We start from the raw sequence: 17,139 nt of genomic DNA, 5'->3' as shown, positions 1-17,139 counted from the left end.
ACATCCTGGAGTCACCTTTGACTCCTCTCTTTCCCTCACACCACACATGTAACCCATTGGGAAATCCCACTGAATCTATCTTTATGACATATCAAGAATGCAAGTAGGTCGCCACCTCCCTGCTCCCACCTGGGTCTGAACACCTCCATCTCTCACCTGAAATAATGACAGGTCTCACCACCTCTGCACTTACCCACATTGTGTACTTGCAGCACAGCAGCTGGGCTGCTAATAAAATGTTTCCCCGACACTGCCCTCCCATGGCTTCCATCCCACTGTAAGTCAAAGCCAAGTCCTCACCATGGCCTGTACTGCCCTGCACAACGGAGACTCTCTGAGCTCATTGCCTACCACTTCTCCCCAGGGCCTCATACTGCTTTCCTGAAAGCTCTCCAAGTACAGGCTTCTGCCCTTGCTGTTTTCTCCTCCTGGAATGTTCCTCCCTCAGCATTGACATGGCTTTCTGCTCTCCCATCCTCATGGTTTTCAGGGTGACTCTAATGTCACCTGTTTAAAATGGAAACGAACCCATCAGCACACCCTGTGCTCCTCTCCTGTTTTATTTTTTCTCCATAGTGCTCATCACCATCTGGTATCCTACCAGTACAACCCTACTGATTTGTTTATTGTCTGTCTTCTGTGATTAGATCTTCATCTGTTTGGCTCACTGCTCCATCCCAGGTGCTTTGAACAATGCCTAGTGCATAGGAGGTGCTCAGCAAGTACTTGAATGAATGAATGAATGAATGAATGAGTGAATCCTGCCACTCTCTCAAGGGAAAGGTGAGATGACCTCTGAGCAGCGGCTAGTGAAAAAACTTGGGAGACAAGGTTGGGGAGAGGTGTTCCCAGCGGGCTGCTGAATTTCCACTACTGGTCTAGGGGGTGAATGAAGGGATGGCTCAGGAGGCCCCTAGAGTATTAACTGCTGGGCCCTGGTCTGTGGATTGCTGTAAATGCCAAGGATCTCCAGACGGGCTCTGAACTAATCCAATAATGCAAATCCTCTGTCCTTTCAGGAGAGTGACTGGCATGGCCAAATAATTTTTACCTGTTACTAAGCCTACTTCTCAGCAACCTATAAAACACAGGCTCTGGAGCCAAACTGTCTGAGTTTACAACCCAATATTACCACTTGTCACCCGTGAGTGACTTCGGGCAAGCTGGTCAGTCTCTCTGTTCCACCTTTATAAAATGAAGACAATCCTTATACCCATTTATAGCATCATGAAGATTCCAGAAGACAATGCCTGCAGAGAGCTTAGTACAGGGACAGGCATGAATTAGCATTCAATAAAGTTCAGCTCTTGTAATTAAGTGAGGCGTACAGAGTTACTAAACATCGATACTCACAAATGAAATTTGTGTGTTGCTGGAGTTTACTGAAGACTTTAATTTGGCATTCTAGCACAAAAGTCTGCATGCCAAGCAATCTGGGTGGTACTGCCACACCCCCACCACACCTGAGCTGAGAGTTCAAGTTAATGACTGGGGATGTGCGTGGTTACCAGCGACAGCATCAGCAGTGTTGTCTTGAGTTGCTGCTGCTTTCCAGCTGCCACTGTTCCTGCTTCTTAATGATAAATTACCATTAGTTTAGTTTCATCATTACCCATTTAGTTTGTTGTGGGTTGTTTGCTTAACAACAGTAATTTGGGCTTATGATTTTTCAGTGGCTGGGTTTTAAGGCATGTATGCATTGCACTTCAACGATGCATCATCTATCTCTCTTCCTAAGGCAAATCTTTCTCTAGTATTTCCCTAAAATCGTCTGCCTGTAACACTTTCATGTTATCTCTGAGTTCTTTTTTTGCTAAAAAACAGGGACAGATGAACAGGAGGCTGTGAGTGGTTTTACTCTGCTGAAGCAGGCTGTGGTCAAAGAGGATGAGAGACACTGTTCTAGATCAATCTCCCCTCTCCCTACCGTTTTATTGATGGGAAAACTGAGGCTCCGTGAGGTAAAGGATCAGAGTTCATACACAGTCGCTAAAATCTAGTCCTCCCGGCCTGGGCTTCTTCCACCACATGACCTGCCTAGGCCAGTTCCCTTTCTTCATGGAGGACTTTGGGTCCTAACGAAGGTGCCTTGAAATTGCCCACTCTTGGGTTAGAGTCTCCTCCTGGATCTTCCAATATGGGCCTGGTTTGAAGTAGATTTATGTAGTGCGTAAGAGTTGTGGCTCTAGAGTCAGACTACTTTGTTGAACTGTGTGACTTGGATGAGTTACTTAATCTCCTTGTGCCTCAATTTTCTCAGCTGTAAAATGAGGATAATGATAGCACTGACCTCCTATATCTGGCAGAAGTTGGTAAGACAGTTCATGTAGCATGCATAATGCCTGGCACACAGAAAATGCTCAGTGAAGGCTGGGTGCAGTGGCTCATGCCTATAATCCCAGTACTTTGGGAGACTGAGGCGGGAGGATCGCGTGAGCTCAGAAGTTTGAGACTGGCCTGGGCAACACGGCGAAACTTCGTCTCTACAAAAAAAAAAAAAAAAAAAAAAAAAAACTAACGGCGTGGTGGTGCACACCTGTAATCCCAGCTACTTGGGAGGCTGAGGTAGGAGGATTGCTTGAGCCCAAAGGTGGAGGTTGCAGTAAGCCAAGATCGCACCACTGCTCTCCAGCCTGGGTGACAGAGAGACACCCTGTTTCCAAAAAAAAAAAAAAAAAAAAAAAAGAGAGAGAGAGAGAGAAAGAAAAGAAAAGAAAAGGGGAAGAGAAGAAAAAGAAAATGCTCAGTGAATAATGATTATTGTTAATATTTTTGGAACCTCTCAGGGCATTATTATGCCCATTTAATAGATAGGAAAATGGAGTGTCAGAGTTGTACAGACTCTGAACTCAAGACCTGTGGGTATACAGCCAGAGTCTTTCTATTCCCAACACCACCTTCAGGGCTAACCTCAGTGTCTCTGTGCTTAGATTCTCCCTTGACACTCTCTTCCTCTTCATTGGTGCTCCACTGTGTAGTTGGGCAGTCCAAAGCAGCTTTCTACACATTTCTAGGCTACTTGGAATCATTCTGTCTTTGTTCTGCATGAGCAGAGCCTCTCTCCCATTCCTTTGCAAGTGGCTTGGTGGCAGAGACTGCTATTTCTTTAAAATACATCTGAGAGAGGGTGGCATAGAGCAGGAATGCCCATTTGATAGGTCCCACCTGCCTGGCTGATGGGAAGGAAGATGGCTGGGATGGGGTTTGGATGGGGAGGCACTGACAGGTTCCAAACAGACTGCAAGCTTCCCTGTGGCCTGTGGAGTGCTGCTCCTGGGTGGGGAGAGGCCCTGGGGCATTTCATGCCCTGGTCCTCCACCTCAGCTCTTGCACCTGTCAGTCGTTCAGCAAGTGTGCTTAGGGTGGACAATTGGGGCAAAGACAGGAAACACCTTCCTTTGAAACTGAAGCTAGTAAATTCAACATAAAGGAGGTGAGATTAAGCCATCAGCAGCAGAGACCTGGTCTAAGAAACAGCTTGGAGCTGGGTTGTTGCAGCATTGAAGGGGTTTCCTAAATCTCAACACAAGCTTTGAATACAATCACCATTAGAGAAGTAGTAGCATCTATTATTATAATAGAAGATAAAGGCCTGCTCCAGGGTGAAGGAATCAGGAATTGGCTGTCTCCTGTGCTGAGAAAGGGTGGGGGAGATAGCTGCCATGCACACCTTAATCTTTCCTTCTGGAGTGAGAAACAGGACTAAGGTTTATAGAGCACCTACTGTGTGCCAGGCAGTGTGCTAAGGATCCTGTCTTCCTTTATATGCTCCAGCCACACTAACCTTCTTTTCCTCTCAAACCTAATTTTTTCCCACCAGAGGGCCTTTGCATGTGCTGCTCTTCCTGCTTCTTCTCCCTGTCCTTTGCACGCATGTCTGCTTAATACCATTCAAGCTTTAGCTCAAGGTCTGTCTTCTCTGAAAGGTCTTCTACAACCCTAGTTAAAGCCATATCTCCACCCTGCCCCACCATCACACTCTTCCACATCCCTGTATTTTATCTTCTTTAATACACTTCTCCATTCTCAAATATTTTATTTATTTGCTTGCTTATTTTCTGCTTCCCACCACTACAATGTAATCTCTTTGAGGGATGGGAATCTTTCAGCTTTGTTCACAAAAATATACTTGAAGTCTAGAACAGTGCCTGGCACATAGTATGTGTTTAACAAATATCTTTTACCATCTGGTGGCTGGGGTCTTTCCCCATGGCATTTTATGCAAAGATCCTGGGAGGTGGTATAATGGTTCCATTCTTAGCATGTATATCTTGGTTCTTCTTGCTATTTCTATCATCTTCAATGTATTTAAAAGCTGTTTGAGGTGTAAGGAAAACAGAGACTAAGTAAACCCCTAGCATAGAACCTGGATGCTGGTCCAGGAGGCCCCACATGGCCCTGGGATCCTATTCTGGATCCAGAGTTTCTGGATGGGCACCCCCTGTGCAGAAGGTCTGTGCCAGAGATTTGTCTACCAATCCTGGTCATCTCTGGCCCAAAAGTTGGGCCTTCACTGAGCATTTTCTATGTGCCAGGCATTATGCATGCTACATGAAGGATCAGGGAGCATGAGGGACTTTCTCAGTGAATAAGTAATAAAGCCAGGATTCTACCTAGGTTTTTTTGTTTTTTGTTTTTTGTTTTACTTCAAAACTGTACTTTTAAGTACACCACACTGCTTCACCAGGGGAGAGACAGGGACCTGAGATCAGCATAAGGTAATGACACTAGCCATTTGATAACCAAGATCCCTTCGACTTCCATCAAGCAACCATCTGGTCTTGGGCCAGTTTCTAAGGACGTCTTGCTGAAAGAAGAAGGTGCTGACCACCTGACGTGACTCTTCCATGTTGCCTAGCAGTCGTCTCTTCCAAGGAAAGCTAATCGCTGGGCATTCTATTTATCCTCCAGTCTTTTGTGAGAGCTTGGTTAATAAGAGCCTCCACCCCATGCCTGCCCCTTGGAGGCTGTAACTCCTGGGGCTACAGATACAAGGAGCTCCAGATCAGGCACAGCTGAGAAGCAAATCCTGCTGTCTCCCCATGAAAGGTGAATAAGGTATGCTCAGACGAAACTTGTTTCAGCACTTCAGGCCAAAAATCATCACCACATAAATCTTGCACGGAACATCTCCCCCACCCCAGAAAGGTGGCCCATTTCTTTCAAGTGATATCAGACAGGGCAAAATTCCTAAACAAGCAACGAATATGGACACTGTCTGGAAGTCAGCTGTTGTAATGGCTTGCCTGGGTTCATGCTCCTCACAGCCCCCTCCTGTCTACAACTGAATCCCTGGCTTCACTCCCACTCCCAGCTATAGGCTGAGCCCTGAACCCCGCTCCAGAATGCGTCTGCCCTCCTCCAGCCACTTCTCCTCAGGGCCAGCTCAGAACTGACGCTCCAGCTCTAATTATTGGGTAAACTGTCTCACACTCGGACTTGGCTCACTACTGAATGTCAATTCCAGTGACTGGGAATGCATTTCACAAATTAATTGCTATTTTTATGGGTGTCTAAAGGTGAGTGGAGTAGGTAGGGGGCTGTGGCTCCTGTTTCTCTCCTTCCTGGTAGCAGCTCCCCTGGAGGGCAGCTTCTGTGGGTCACTCTGAGGTTCAACTGAAGACATAACCTGAAGCCCACTCCTTTATCTTTTCCAGCAATTTCATAAGCATTCAATTTCCTTTTATGAATCCCTTTTATACCTAAAGTGACCATGGCTGTTTCTCTTTCCTGCACTGAACTCTGACTGACAGTCTACTGTGTGCCTGGTCTTGGGCTAAGCTTTTGGGTCAAAGAAGCAAGTCAGACACAGTCCTGTCCCCAGGGTGCTCATTCTGGTTGGGCAGGAGTAGGGGGTGATGTGAGAACTTGAAGGGGACCACTGGATAGACTTGGTGAGGGAAAGCCCCAACTCTGCAGATCATGGAGAGGGTATCTGAGTGTCAGAGGGGGCTCTCCTAGGCCGTCCCCAACACAAGGAGCAGTTTTCAAGGCAAAGAAACAGCAGCACGACCTTCTAGGTGGAGATGAATCATATACAAAGTTCTCCTCTTAGCTTCTCTCCTAGAGGTGGCCTCACTTCCTGCAGAGTGACTCTCTGATCTGCCTCTCTGTGGGCCTGGAGTGCCCCGCACTGACATCTCAGTGTCTGCACCGGACCCTTCCTGCATTCTGACACCCTTGTGTGCTACCTCTGCTTGCCTCTCACGAGGCTGACCCCTTACCCGATGTCATCTACTCACCTCCTGCCACTGCTGATGGGGGAGACGAAGGGACCTGACCTTCATGAAGCACTCGTGTGTGCCAGGCATACGATGCCAAGTGATTTCCAGACACACTATCACATTCACCCATCCATTCAACAAGTGTTTCTTGCACACCTATTAGATCCTGGATACTATTCTAGCTCTAGGAGATACAGGATTGAACAAAACAGATGTAAGAATGTAGATCTCACATCCTAGTGAGGTAGACAACCAACAAGGAAACAAGTCCAATAGGACATGGAATACATCTGATGATGTTAAGTGCTGTAGGGAAGAGTGCCAGGACAGGGATGGGGACCAGGAAGTGGCAGGACCTGTTGCAGTGTTCAGTAAGTGGTTGGGGAGGTCTTACTGAGAAGCCGGCATTCGAGTAAAGATCTAAAGGGAGTGAAGGAGCATCTGTGCAAACATTTTTTGGGGAAACACCAGGCAGAGGTGGGAGGATCCTTGAATCTTCACTGCGGGGACAGCTACTGTGGTTGACCTCACTTCACAGGCAGGGAAATGAGAGCCCTGAGAGGCCGAGCATCTTGCTCAATGTCCCACAATTACAATCCCGAGGCACACATGTCCTGCCATAGAGCCCATGCTGACACACCTTGCTGCCTCTCATTCTCTCCTGGCCCTGGGTTCCAAATTCCTGGCAGGCCTTTTTGCCCTACCTGGGGCTGGCCCAGGCCTGTCCAAGCCCCAAGGGTGTATCTGGTCAATGGATTCCCTCTCTTCCTGGCCTGCCCCATGCTCTGTGCTGACAGCTGATACAGAGCTCACCTCACTTTTGGCAGGATGACAGTTTCTATATTTAGGCGACTCATGAATCTTTCTGGGATTCTGATGAATTGCTGTTTTCCTGAGCTCTGGCTGGTGTTGCTCTTCCCTGTGATTCAAACGTTAATGCTCCCCAAGATCTTTCCTGCAGGAGTTACTGCTGGGGGATAATTGGATGTGGCAGAGCTTCCTCCAGCCACTGACCCAATTCCTCTTGGCTCAAACCTCAGGAAGGAATGGAGGTGGCATTGGAGGGGTAGAGAGCTCACTAGGTTCTCTGGAAACAGCTGTCCCAAAAGCACATGCATGCACACACACACACACACACACACACACAGATACACACATGGTTATGCACACATGCAATCCCGACTGTTGCAGGGGCTTGCTCAAGGCTTGCTTGCCGGCAGCTATGTCCTGTAATTGAGCCCTTTGGAATAATAACCCACTTGTCAAGAATCTCTTGGAGTCAGGCCCTGTCCTGGAACTGTCCATGGGTGATCTTCAAGGCAAAGGACTTCAGAATGCCTCTTGCCTTGCCCATGTCTAAATTTCCCTAGTATCCCATCATCATTAGGAGCTGGTCACTTGGCTCTTCTCCCTGACACACTCCTAACCTCCAACACAACAATCTGGGCCCCACTCTTTCTCTTTGGCGAGCTCTCTCTGCCCTTCCTTTTGATTCATATGTCTCCCTTCCTCTCATGCTTAGCGTGTATATCTTGGTTCTTCTTGCTATTTCTATCATCTTCAATGTATTTAAACGCTGTTTGAGGTGTAAGGAAAACAGAGACTAAGTAAACCCCTAGCATAGAACCTGGATGCTGGTCCAGGAGGCCCCACATGGCCCTGGGATCCTATTCTGCATCCAGAGTTTCTGGATGGGCACCCCCTGTGCAGGAGGTCTGTGCCAGAGATTTGTCTACCAATCCTGGTCATCTCTGGCCCAAGAGCTGGGCTTTCCCCTTTGTGGGCTCAGGCATCTAGGGAGAAGAAGGGAAGGCCTAATAGTCATGCTGTGCCATGCTGAGATTTGCAGAATATTGAACTTTATGGGAGACTCTGACTTGGTCTAGTTTAAGTGTCTCAATGCTCATAAGAGAAAACTAAGGCCTGAGCTGGGTAGTTACAGAATGGCTCAGTCTTGGGTCGGGTTTTCTAAGTACTGGGCTGTCTTATAAGGGTGTGTGTGTGTGTGTGTGTGTGTGCACGTGCACATATATTTGTGAATATTTAGGCGGTAGGTGTTTCAAAGGTTGGTTGAGAAGGGGTTTGGTAAGGATGGGGGAATCTGATTGTTCTTTAAATAGACTCAGCCCACAAATCAGCCAAAAAAGCCTTTCTTTCTAGGTTCTTGTATTCCTGATGCCACTCTGACCAAGCACCTTCTCACCCATTTAAGAAGCCCAGTTCCAGAGATAGTGATAAGGACATTGCTAATTTGGTTCCCTTGCTAACATCCTCAGCTACCTTTTGAGGAAAGGAACAAGGAAAAGGTAAATGGTAATGGAGGATTTGCCTTTCCATGTAAGGACTTATTGAGGCATTCCCTGTAGACTAATTTTAGACTTCACTTTCACTTATTCATTCATTCATTCAACCAATCATTCACTCAGTAATTATGTATTAGAGACCAGTTGATATATTTCAAGCAGTGTGTGGAGGCATGGGAGGGTCAAAGACATAAATTAAAGAATAAAGGACTTACATGGCAATTTGGTGAGCATCTTCTATCTCAATGTAGTGGACACTGTAATACCCAGAGACATTAGGCATGTATGGACACTGCCCATTCCAACCTGGACTGAATTCCAGCCTGTGAGGCCTTGGACAGGATATTCAATGATAATCATAAGTGCTATAATTTATAAAGTATTTCTGTCAGGCACTTGTCTAAGTACTTTCCTGAATTTACACAATTGCTCTAACCTTTTATTTCTTCATCTAGGGAATGGAGATGAGAATTCCTTCCTCACTGGTGGTGGTAAGGATTAAATAGGTAAATTAATGGTTACAAAGTTACCAACATATTGCTTGACCCATAATGGGTGCTTATGAAATGTTACTTATTAAATGCTATCTTCTCTGCTGTCAAAAAGTTCACTCTCTGGGGGAGAAAAAGTCTATGAACAGAGACAATAAGCATAAAGTTGAGAGCCAAGTTCCAAAGGACAGTTAGGACCAAGTACTGGCAGGGAGAGTGTCCAGGGCAGTGAGGAGTTCCCATTATCTGGGAAAATTAAGAAATGCTTGGTCCCACCTTGTTTCTGGAGTCCCTGAACTCTGCCCCCTCCCTAACTACAGGTGTTACTGAGGTCCTGGCATGCCTCATACCCCAGGACCCCCGGGTGAAGGCAAGACTCACTCCCCTGGGGCCTCAAATAAGGCCCCCCACCCCTCCGGCCTCATCCCTGCAGTGACTGGAAGGAGGTGGGCTGCAGGGAAGTACAGTGAGAGTCGAGACCACAGGCAGAGCCCAGAACCTGGGCAAACAGAATCCCACTCCCACTGCACTGGAGGAACTGAACGGCATTGCGTAAAGGTTGGCTTTGCAGAATGCATCTCGACAACTCATCAGAGAATGTCAAATTCAGCTAAAGCTTTAGCAATGACAGTGATTTGTTTGTTTCCACTGAAGAGCTCAAAAAAGAGGCAGGATTTTAACTTCTTCCAAAGAAAAGAGCATCATTTGGTAACAGACTGGAATCATAGAATCACAGAATCACAATATCTTATGACTGGAAGAGTTAGCAATGTCTGTCTCATTGACAGATTGTAACAATTCAGTGAGTCAGTGTATATAAAGTGCCTCCTACAGAGCTTGGCACATAGTAGGTACACACTGACTGATCATACGTTCCAAACCCCATGTTAAAGATGAAGCACCAGACCAACACATGACACTCAACATGTCCCAAGCCACATTTGCCCTCTGCACTTCCGCTGTCACCAGTCCCTGGTCCCATCAAATAGCACTGCTTCCTCCTCCTCGCCATTTCTCTTGGTGGCACCACCCTCCCAAGTAGTGAGCCAGCCATGACCAAAGCCCCTGAGGCAGTTGGGACTCCTCTCTTGACCTCTGTTCAGTCACTTGCTAAGTCACAGGGGTTCTACCACTACAGTGACTTCCAGTTCTGCTTCTAGCTTCTTAGTACTGCCACCATCACACTAGTTGAGTTCCTTGTCATTTCTCACCTGGATCATTGTCACAGCCTCTGAATTGTTCCTGCCCCGCCTCCCTGGCCCCCAACCCAGTTCCTTTCTCCAGTTTTTGTGTCTCTTCTCTCCAAACAATTTTACCAGTGATGCTAAACATATTTTTCCAAAGGCAGCTCTGCTGCTACTCCTCTATTTAAAAATCTTTAATGGCTTCCCACTGCCTATTGCATTAAGTACAAACTCCTCACTCTGGCATTCAAGGTCTTAACATAATAGTGCCACAGGCTGACTCTATGAGCCATGCTTAGCAAAACTAGATGATCTGCTACTACCCAAACATGATTACCCCATTTGACAATCCCAAGCCCTCTGCCTGACATGCCTTCCTCAGCCTCTATTTGCCTAAGGCCAACCCATCCTTCAGGGCCTTTCAAATGCCATTTCCTATAGGAAGTCATCCTTCCTATTTCTAACCAGATGTGACTGTTTCAATGTTCCCTCCAAAGCTCCTGTTGAAATTTAATTGCCATTGGAACAATATTAAGATGTGGAGCATTTAAGAGGTAATTACACTATGAGGGCTCTGCCCTCATTAAATGCAATAATGCGAATATTGCAGAATTGGGTTAGTTATTGAGGGAGTGGACTCCTGATAAAAGGATGAAGCTTGTCCTACTTTCTTTCTCTGTCTCACATGCCCACTTCCACCTTCTGCCCTTCACCATGGACACCTACTCTTCCCAGATGCAGGTGCCATGATCTTGGACTTCCTAGCCTCAGAACTGGGAGCCAAAAACTTTGGTTCTTTATAAATTATGCAGTCTGCGGCATTCTGTTAAGACAGAAAGTTGGTGCCAAAGAGTGGCACTGTTGCTATAACAAATACCTGAAAATATGAAAGTGGCTTTGGAACTGAGTAATGGGTAGAGGCTGAAATAATTTGGAAAACCAGGCTAGAAAAAGCCTGTATTGCTATGAATGGAAAGTAAGGAAGATTCTGGTGACGCCCCAGAAGAGAGGAGCTATAGGGAAAGTTTGGAACTCTTAGAAACTACTTAAATGGTAGTGATAAGAATGCTGGTAGAAATTTGGATGATAAAAGGCATTATGATGTGATCTCAGACAAAAATGAGGAACAAGGTAGTGGAAACCAGAGGAAAGACTATTCTTATTATACAGTTGCAAAGAACTTGGTGGAATCGTGTCTGTGTCCTAGGACTTTGTGGAAGGCAGAACTTAAGGACAATGAATTAGGCTATCTGGAAGAAAAAATATCTAAGCAGCAAAGCATTCAGGCTGCTGTGTGGCTACCTTTAACCACATATAGTAAGATAAAATAGGAAAGAAATTATTAATACTTAAAGACAAAATTTGCAAGTAAAAGGAAAGCAGAGTGAAAAGATTTGAAAAACTCTCAGTCTTTTAGGAGAGCAAACCAAGGGAGTGGCCAAGCAATAGTCTGCTAAAGAAACTAATACTGATAGAAGAAAGATAGATGCTATTCATCAAGACAATGGGAGAAAGACCCCAAAGGCATTTCAGAAATCTTCAAGGCTGCCCTTCTCATCACAGGTCCAGAGCTCTAGGAGGGCAGAACGGTTTTAGGGGATGGACCAGGAGCGCTGTCCACAGGTTCACTGCCCAGAGCTGCTTGGGACCCTATGCCCCACATTCTAGCACAGCATTTTTCTGCTGCCCCAGCTAAGGCTCAAGTGGGCCCAGGTGTGGCTTGACCTGCTGGATGGTAGAAGCAATAAACCTTGGCAGTGTCCGTATGGTGTGAATTCTACAGGAATAAATAATGCAAGAGCTGTGGAGGCATGGCTTCCTCCACCTAGATTTCTTGCCCCATTCAGGGAAGTGGTTCAACCTCTGCTGTGTCTCTTTCCTTCCAGCTGCTCTCTCATTGTCCATGGTGCTTAGACAGCGTTTGAACAAAACAACAAAATGGAGAAAGGCACTACCTCACTCAGAGATTCGCTGTGAAAAATCATTTAGATGAGACTGGTAAACCTCTCAGCTCAGTGACTTACAGACGGCAAGCTTTCACTAAAAGTTAGCAATTATGGTTACAAATGAGAAAACAGAAGCTCAGAAAGGCTGTACAATGTACCCAAATAGAACAGCTAGAAAACAAAGGAGTCTGGCTTTGAACTCAAGTCTGTTTGCTTTCAAATCTCTCCTTTTCTCAAAATGCCACCCAGAGGTACATTGAAGATCTCTAGAGTCTCTTGTGGTGTTTGAGCTTATGGAGTGGACCCTACGAAGTTCCAGAGTCAACGAAACCCCTGCTGAGTCTCACATCCTTCTCTGCCATATATAGCAGAGGGGGTTTCTGGGGAAGATGTCTATGAAGGTGCCTCTCACCCACCATCTGGTCTCAGCACATTCCCAGCCCTCACGGTTACCTCTGGTAGCTCCAATTCTCCTCCAGCTTCCACTGTAATAACACCTTCAGGAATGATATTCTTTTTAGCCCCCCAAGATTAGTCCATTTACATCAGAGCCAACTGTGTCCTTGCTAGGAAGGCAGCAGAGGGGAGAGAGCTTTCTGGGAGCTAATGATGTGGAACCAACAGCGTGGAAACACGCACAGTCATTATATGGGAATGTGGGAGCCCTTCCAAGGGAATCAAGTGTAGCCATCCTTTCAGAAATTTTTCTCAAGTTTTACTCACCTGAAGATTATTTTCATGGAAATATCTGGCAGGGCAAGCTAAACATGTTACAGGGAGATTCATGATCTAAGTGGCAGGACCCTGACTCACAAAGACTGAACACTGAGAAGTTTAGATATAAGAAAATCATCAGTGATTACTTATATTACAAAAAGATTCACCTCTAAATTTCCTTCAAATAGGAAATGACCTTCTGTTGTTGTTTTTAAAACAGATCATTAACTATTTGACTAGGAGATGCGAGAGTGGGAGGTCAAACAAAGATAAAGGAAAAAGTAGGAAAACATCTACCCACTGGTGGCCCTTTAGGAGAGCTCTGGAAAAATATCCAGGAGGGGAAGGACTTCATCCTTATGGCCCAGTATCTGCAGCATTGTCTGTCTCCTTCATGCAGACTTCACTGAGACATTTGCCCAGATGTTTGTGCAGCCCTCTCACATAAATACCAAGAGGCACTGTGCTTCCCAGACTTCAAAAACAAAAGGAAGGGCAAGAAGGGCTAGAAACCCAGCAGGACAAAGCATGAGAACTTCTTGCATCAAGGGCTTCAAAGATCTTACAGGTCATTAAAGACTAAAGATCAGGTTGCCCAAGCCCTCATCAGGCACATTTCTACAACATTCTACAACACTCCCATCAAATATTCACCCTACTTTTGTTGGAGATAAGGAGCTCTCTACTTCCTATAGCAACATATTTCAGTTTGCACAGCCCTGATCAATTGGAATTTGTGCTTGTTGAACCCAACATATGGCACCCCTTTCACTTGACTTAGATTTGCCCTCTTCCCCTCTATAGGCCTTCAGATGTGTGAAGTTGTGGGCCTCAACCAAGGTAAATTGATGTGAAGGCTGGAATTGGCTCCTCAGCCTCCAACATCTACATGCTCAAGAATACATCAAAACCCTCAATGGACTGGGGATTTGATGCATCACCTCTGTGAGCTGGAGGGTAGCAAGAAGGTACCATGAATTAGAAGACCGAAGTTTTCAGACTTACCCTGCCACTGGCTTTCTCTAACAGCCAGTACATATTAATGTTTTCTTTCACCCAGGAAATTTTATCAAAACCATTGGTTTCTGTTGACTAGCAAATTCCTATCTCTAGTCCAAACTTCTCAGAATTCTAGACTTGTAAATCCCATTGCTTACTTAACATGTTTTTGTAGTCTGAGAGGCTCCTCAAACTCAGCATGTCCACACTTGGTCTTCTTCTGGGGACCAAGCCTACAGAATGGAGCCATTATGCATCCAGTTGCACAAATGTTGCCTTTCAACCTCCTCTGTCAATAACCCCCATCCAACACATTACCAAGTCCCATTGATTTCACCTCAATATAGCTCAATTCCACCTGCTTTTCTCCATCACCATTGTTATCATGTCTGTTATCCATTACTTGAACTCAGGTACCAGCCTCCTAACAGGTCTCCCAGCAGCCCCTCTGGCCTCCCTCCAATGTGTTCTCCAAATCAGAGTGATTCCTTCAAAACACAAATCTGATCAAGTGCTCAAGGGCTTTCCATTTTCCCGAGAATAGAAATAGAATTCTTTAACTCGGGGTCATAACCCTGCAACATGGTCTCTGTTTGTTTTTAGCCATCTCCAACCTCATCTCACTCTGGGCTCTAATCCCTTGGGCCCCCTTTTAGTGTCCTGTGCTTGTTCCACTTCCTCTCACCACAAGGTCTTTGCAAACCTTGTTCCATCTGCCTGGAAAGCCCTTCTCTGCCCTGCTAGCCCAGTTAAATTCTCATCCTTCAAATTTCAGCTTCCTGGCCAATTTCTCTCCTTATACACTCTCATGTTACTGTGGCTCTCTCCTTTTTCCCACTGATCAGAGCTGCAATGCTTATTTTCACTCTTGTCTAATTATTTGATTAATGTATGTCTCCTCCACCAAGTTTGAAACTGCTTGATAGGAAGGAGCGATGCATCTGTTTTTGCTCATGATTTCATCATACCCCTGATAGTATAGTACTTGCTGCATGAAACTTTCCCAATAACTAGTAGTGGATGGGATGAGTAATGTATCCTATATTCCCAAATGATCAATGTCCTAAAGGTCTGCTTGTGAAGGTAAAGCCTGCGTTCAGGCTTCTGGGGGCAATGGGTGAGTGGGTGCAATATTTTCCACATATGGAGTGGCCTAGGAGGCCATGAAAATCCCCAGTCCCTGCTCCTGCCACAGGTAGCAGACGGCTATGCCAAAATTAAAGCCCAGTTCTGCCTTGGCAGATGGGCAGCTCACAAAACATGATGGGAAGGGCAGTGGTCTTCACTCTGCAAATATCCTAGGTGTAGGGTGCAGGCCTTAGCCCCACATGCCTGTCCTTAACCCCTAGGAGACACGAATACAGCACAGGCCCTCTGGACAGCCACCTTGCCACTAGTAGAGATGCTAGTTACCCATCAAGAGGGAACTCTGTGATAGTAATGTTTTCTCCCTTGCACGGAACTTCAGGGTTCATGAGAACTTCTCAACTACGAGCTCTTACAGTTCAGATAACTCAGTAGTATGGTGGAATGCAGTGGTTCTCAAAGTGTGGCCCCCAGACTGGTAGCCTCAGCATCACCTGGGGACTAGGTAAAGATGAAGATTCTCAGGCCTTACCCTGGTCCTCCTGAATCAGAAACTGTGAGGTTGGGGCATTTCAACAAGACTTCCAGCTGTCACTTCACTTCGTGCAAAAGTTTGAGATCTATGGGTGTAGTGGAAGGAATATTAGCTTTGGAGAGAGGCAAACCAGAGCTAGAATCTGGGCTGCTCCTGTGCCTGGCTGTGGGCCCGTGATCTCATTCCTTAATCAGTTTGGTCACAGTTTTCTCATCTGCCAGAGGGGACGTTACTCATTACTCCCTTCCCCATGGAGATACTCTGAGACTCAGCATGGAAGACGTCTGGCATACAGTACATGCTCCTTCCTTCTTTCTACAACCCCATCCTGCTCTATAGAAGATGAGGCAGACTCCCAAGTCAGGTCGTATAGAGAGTGAAGGGGAGCCAGGGTTGGGGCACATCCATCTGATTCCTTACTCCCTTTTCCTTAGACCGCCCCTGAGAGGGAGATAATGAGAAACAGGCTATCTGGGGTGGCAGCCTGAATGTGTGTGGAACAGCACAGCCTGACTGACTTGAGGCAGCAGAAAACATGGCCACCACAGACCCCAGGTACCTCAGTGCCAAGCTTATGGGGCCTGCTCTTCCACACTGCTGAAGAGGCTGAAGGCTCAAACAGAAAGTGAGATGTTGGGGATGTGGTGAAGGAAGGAGGAGCTGAGTGGGAGACTGGAGGATGCATTTGTCTTGGCCCCCTTCCTGCCTCCTGGAGGGTAAATAAAGAAAGTGCCACCCATGGCTGAAAGTTCATAAGGAAAACAAAATGCTCTGAAGCAGTGTCTTCTTCTACTCGTTTGTAGAAGAGACAGCCAGCCTGATGGTTAGAAGCACCAGCTTTTAGAAGCACCAGCTTTGCACCAGACAGGTCTGGGTTCTAAGCCATTTAACAGCCATGAGATCTTGGGTAAATGTCTTAAGCTCCTTAAGTGTAAGTTTTCTCATTGGTAAAAAGGCAGAACAGTACCTTCCTCATGGGACTGCCATGAGAATCACATTAGCAAACTTAGAAGAAGCTACAGGCACTGTGCCTAACACAAAGTAAGGACACCATTGAAGTGATTCCCTTTCCCCAACCTCAGCCTCTGTTGGCTAATTCCTGTGTTCCAGGCAATCAGATGACAGTCGCTTTTGAAGTATTGAGTTACTCCATTAACCTGGTGCCATAGAGGCCTCACAGGTGCCTCTGCTGCCTCGGAGGTCTGCTCTGAAGCCAAGTACATTCACTTCTGGGGGTCTAGAAAGCCCTGAAGACAATCAGGTGAAAGAACAGAGGCAGACTTCCCTGGACCCACTGATTTAGGAAAGTTCAACAAGTTCTGAAAATCAAATCCATGGGGCCAGGCACAGTGGCTCACGCCTGTAATCCCAGCACTTCGGGAGGCCGAGGCAGGTGGATTACTTGAGGTCAGGAGTTTGAGACTAGCCTGACCAACATGGTGAAACCCCGTCTGTACTACAAATACAAAATTAGCCAGGTGTGGTGGTGCATGCTTGTAATCCCAGCTACTCAGGAGGCTGAAGCAGGAGAATCACTTGAACCCAGGCAGTGGAGGTTGCAGTGAGCCGAGATCGCACCACTGCACTCCAGCCTGGGTGATGCAGCAAGACTCCATCTCAAAAAAAAAAAAAAAAAATCCATGTATCCATCCAT

At 46.3% G+C, this 17,139-nt stretch overlaps 1 protein-coding gene across 1 annotated transcript in view; it reads right to left on the bottom strand.

Moving 5' to 3' along the window:
• The window catches only part of LOC117067530 (acid-sensing ion channel 2-like), a 281,615-nt gene that overhangs the window by 143,045 nt on the left and 121,431 nt on the right, over positions 1 to 17,139 (bottom strand). The gene's annotated exons all lie outside the window — the stretch shown is intronic.

This window comes from Trachypithecus francoisi, unplaced genomic scaffold (genome assembly GCF_009764315.1).
Source record: "Trachypithecus francoisi isolate TF-2019V2 unplaced genomic scaffold, Tfra_2.0 Lachesis_group20, whole genome shotgun sequence".
Classification (NCBI taxonomy): domain Eukaryota; kingdom Metazoa; phylum Chordata; class Mammalia; order Primates; family Cercopithecidae; genus Trachypithecus; species Trachypithecus francoisi.
Note: the sequence above shows the minus strand (reverse complement) of the source record. Positions and strands in the feature narration are given on the sequence as shown.